This window comes from Colletotrichum navitas (genome assembly GCF_030913465.1).
Source record: "Colletotrichum navitas strain CBS 125086 chromosome Unknown LY79scaffold_255, whole genome shotgun sequence".
Taxonomy (NCBI): Eukaryota; Fungi; Ascomycota; class Sordariomycetes; order Glomerellales; family Glomerellaceae; genus Colletotrichum; species Colletotrichum navitas.
The window spans coordinates 5094-10186 of record NW_026850801.1 but is presented as its reverse complement, the minus strand read 5'-3'; positions in this window follow the sequence as shown (position 1 = coordinate 10186).

The following is a 5093-nucleotide window of genomic DNA, read 5'->3' as shown; positions in this document are numbered from 1 at the left end:
TAATAATAGAATTAATAAGAGATATAGTAGCTATATACTTTTATAGACTAATTTATAAGACTAAAATAGACCTTAGAAGCCTTTCTTAAAGTAGTAAAAATATACTAAGATTTATTAAGTATATATATATATTTTTTTTATTTATAACCTTTTTTTTACTTTTTATTTTCTTTTTTTATTATAAGTATATTAAATAAATTATTTAACTTATAAAATAATTTATAGATCTAAAATAAGCTAATATAGATAATTAATAGTAGTTTTACTAAGCTAATAAGTAAAGTTAAGGCACTAGTTAAATAAAGGTAATAAATATTTTAATAAAAATATTAATAAAAAGAAATAGTATTTTTAAGAATAAACCTATAGAAGGTTATATAGTATAATATTAGTAGCTATATATAGATAATATCTTATAGCTATAGTATATACTAAACAGAGGGCTAAAAGTTACTTAACTTACTAGTTTAAATATTAGTATATACTTTTATTATTAAAATATTAACTTTTTTATCTTTTTAAAAGTCTATAAAGGACTATAATACTTAAATTATTTATAATAGTTAATTTATAGACCTAATTTACTATAGCTAACCCCTTAATCTCTTTAAATAAAAGTAAAGAATCTTTATTATCTAAAGGTAAAGATATAAATATCTTTAGTAAAGCTAGCTTTAGTAATATATACTTATAAGCTTTTTCTAAAAAAGATAATAATATAAAAGAGATAATAAGTATACTACTATTATAAAGACCTTCTTTTATAACCTTAATAGACTTTTTAAAGTAACTTATAACTATATAAGACTATCTATAGATAGCTTAACTCTTTAGTAAAGAACTAATAATTATTTAAATAACCTTTTTTTTAGTAAAAGTACTTAAATTTAAAGGTAATAATATTTTAGACTTTCTATAGAAGTTTAATAACCTTTTAGCCTTTATATATAAGAAGTTATTTATAAAGATTTAAGAGATCTATATATACTTTATCTTTAACTAGTTAAAGATAATATAATAAATTACTTAAGACTAGACTTCTTAGATAACTATAAAAGATAAATTAATAAAGGTCTTTAGATTAGTAGACCTAAAGATCCTTAAAAATCTTAATAAAGAGTTATAGAACTTTATAAATAGCCTTTATATTATAAATAGTAACCTTAGTAAAATAACTACTTTTATTTTAACTATTTAAACACTATAATATAAAGCTAAGGTCTATAAAGATATAAAGCTTACTAATATAAAGCTTATATAAATTATCTTTTATTATTTCTTATAAAAGATAATAAAGACTATAGCTAAGTACTTAAGCTATAAAGTTATAAATATACTATTAAAGTTATAGTCTAATATTAGAAATACTTTAGTTATTTAGTTAAGAAAGTACTTAGCTTTATAATAGCTATTAGGTAACTTAAAAACTAATATTACTATACTATAATAAAAGTCTAATAGTATAGTCCTAATAGTTAAGACTTTATAGAGAATACCTACTAGTACTATAAGCTAAGGAATTATATTTATAGTTAAAGCTTTTACTAAAGACTTTTAAGACCTTTTAATTAATAAAGCTAAAGTATAAGTAAAAATATAAGTAGTAATTTAGTAAGCTTTTTAGCCTAATAACTTTATAACTATTAATATTAAGAATTATAATTATATAGTGCTAAGGTACTAACCTTAGCCTTATTCTTAGACCTATAGTAGTAGTTATAACTATAGTTAAAAAGGTTATAGTTATAAAAAAGGATATAAGTATAGCTAAGGTAGTAGTAATAGTTATTATTAGATATTAAGGTTTAAAGACCTTATATATATAAAAATAAAGATAATAACATAATAAAGAAGTAGAATATATAATACAGTATTAATAATACTGTATACACTGTATACACTAGATATAAGAATAACTACTTTGAAAACGGCTATATATACTATATAACAATAATATTTATATATAAAGAATAGGTCTTTTAAGTAAGACCTCCTCTTTCTCTAAGGAATTAAGAATATAGTTCTAGGTTACATAAGGTAAACAGATAAAACAGTACCTCACTGCAGGTAAAACAATACCCTGTATTCTAATAACCTACCTAATAACCTACTTAATAACCTAGAATACTAAAGAAATCCTTAGAATACCTAAGATATAGGTATAAGTAATCCCCTTATATCCTTAGGTCTAGTTAGATAGTTAGATCTATAAGCTCTTCTGTTATATCTATAACAATATACTACCTTTATATCTTATCTCCTATCTCCTATCTCTTATTTGCCCCTTTTGCCTCTAAAAGGTTATGAGCCCAGCTCTTAAGACCTAGAAAGAGGTTAGAAAAAGCGACTTTCTCGAGAATTGAACCCACAGCCTCTGCCTTTTCAGGCCACTTCAACAACTCAACAACCCAACTAATTTAACCAACGCCTTCTGCTAAAGGCAATATCAACAGCAATGGATTTAAAGATAAACCTTCCTTGCCTTGAGGGCACTCTTAACTATATGACTTGGGTAGTTAGAATTTAAGCCCTTCTTATTTCCAAAGATATTAATATTAACCTTTAGAACCCACTTACTGAAGAGAATAAATAATACAATAACAAGGCTTTGGCCTATATCTAACTATATTGCTCTGATGGGCTGTTGAGGGTTATAAAAGACTCCTCTATAGCCCTAGAGGCCTGGAAAAAACTGCTGATTTATATGAACCTAAGGGTTTTACTAATGAATTTCTGACCTGTAAGGAGTTCTTTAATACCTCTTTAGAGGATTTTGATACTATTGAAGAATACTTGCTAAGGTTAAGGAGTTAACTGATAATCTAGCTAATAATAAGCTAGAACTACCTAAGAAGGTTATAATTGCCTGGTTTTGAACAGCCTTGATGATACTTATGAGGGTTTTATAACTAATATAACATAAAGCCTACGAAATGACCCTGATTTTATACTCTAGATACGCTATTTTCTAGCCTTCTAGATAAATATAAAAGGAAGAAGGGTTCTACTATAATAAACCTAATAAAAAATAACAATAGAATAATAAAAAAACCATAGAAAAAGTAAAGGGTCTCTTCTGTTGAAACTATAAGAAAACTAACCAACAGAGAATAACTGTGCTTTTCTTTACCCTGATAAAGCACCTGTTTGTGAAAAATAAGAATAAGGATAAGAAAGAAGAAAAGAAAACAGTTAATACTACATTTCTGAGGATATGACTTAGATATAAGTTTAACCTCTACTGAAGGAGGAGAAACCCCTCCTGCTTATAACTCTACTGCCTATGATAATATTCCTTTTGAGAATGTAAGTATAACCTATAATAATAATAATAATAATAATAATACTAATAATATAACCCTAGGTAATTTAATAAAGGAGAAACTAGGGGAAATAAAATAGATTGTATCTAGGAATAATAAATCTATTACTTTTTGCCTTGATACTGCTGCTACTATTTATACTATAAGTGATATAAAACATCTATATAATATAAATACTATTAAAGAAAATATAAGGTGGGAGAAGCAGAATCTCTAACTGTAAACTATAAAGGAGATATAGATATCCTATTAATAATAATATATATACTATAAAAGATGTTTATTATATTCTACAACTAGGCTTAAATCTTCTAAGTTAGAATAAGTTAGATAAAATAAATATAGCATCTATATTCTATAATAATAATCCTATACTATATAATATAAAGGAAGATAAACTACTAAGTATAGGAAGAAAGATTAATAGTTTATACTACTTTAACTTCTATATACCTTATAATAACAACTATAATAATAACAACATACTTAATACTACTACTAATAATAATAATACTACTAATAATAATAAATCTAATAAAGATAAAGATTTAGTATACTATAGTATAATAGACTTAGACATATAGCTTACTCTTTATTGCCTTACTTAAATAAAGCTACTATATTAAATAGTAATAATAATAATAATAATATATATATACCTAAGATAAATAATATATGTGAAGCCTGTTTAAAAGGAAAATTTATAAATAAAGTAAATAAGATAAGTAATAATAATAGACTTATATTAGAATATCTAGAAGTAGTAGCTTCTGATTTATGTGACCTATAACTCTATAACATATGATAAGAATAGATGTTTATTATATTTATTGATATATATACTAGATTTGCTTGGGATATCTTCTGAAAACTAAAGATTCTGAAGAGATATATACTATATTTAATAACTTTAAGAATCTAGTAAATAATAATACTAATAATAAAAGAATAAGAGAATTTAATACAGATGAGGAAAGGAATTTAATAATAAAAGAATAAAAGTAATATATAATAACGAAGGAATAATACATAATATAAGACCTCCTTATATACATGAACCTAATGGTATAATAGAAAGAATAATAAGAAATATAGTTAATAAAATAAGGACTTTACTATATAATTCTAATCTGCCTAAATATTTATGGGAGAGGCTTTCTTAGCCTCTATATATATATATAATAGAACCCTATATTCTTTTATAGATTATAAAACACCTTATGAAAATAGATATAAAATAAAACCTAATATATCTAATATAAGAGTATGGGAAGTATATGCTACTATAAAAATAAAGACCCTAATATTAGAAAATTAGATTTAAGAGCTAATAAGGGCGTTATAATAAATTACGGAAATAATGCTTATAAAATATGGATATAATACAGAAAAGACCTATATGTCTAGAGATATTACTATACTAGAAAATAACTTTATAACTAATAATAATAATAATAAAGAAAGTCTAGAAATAAATAATAATATAAATAAAATAAAGACCTTAATAGTAATAAAGATAATATTAATACTAATAATAATATATCTAAAGATAATATAATAATAGAAATACCTAAGATTAATAAAGAAGATTATATAGACTATAAAGAAGGTAATCTATTTATACTATAGAAGATTATCTTCTATTAATATATTAGCTCCTTTAAATAGAGCTGAAGATAAAGCATCTTATATACTATCTTCTAATATATTAACTGAACCTTCTACTTTTAAATAATTTCTAGAAGATAATAATAAAGATAACTAGATAAA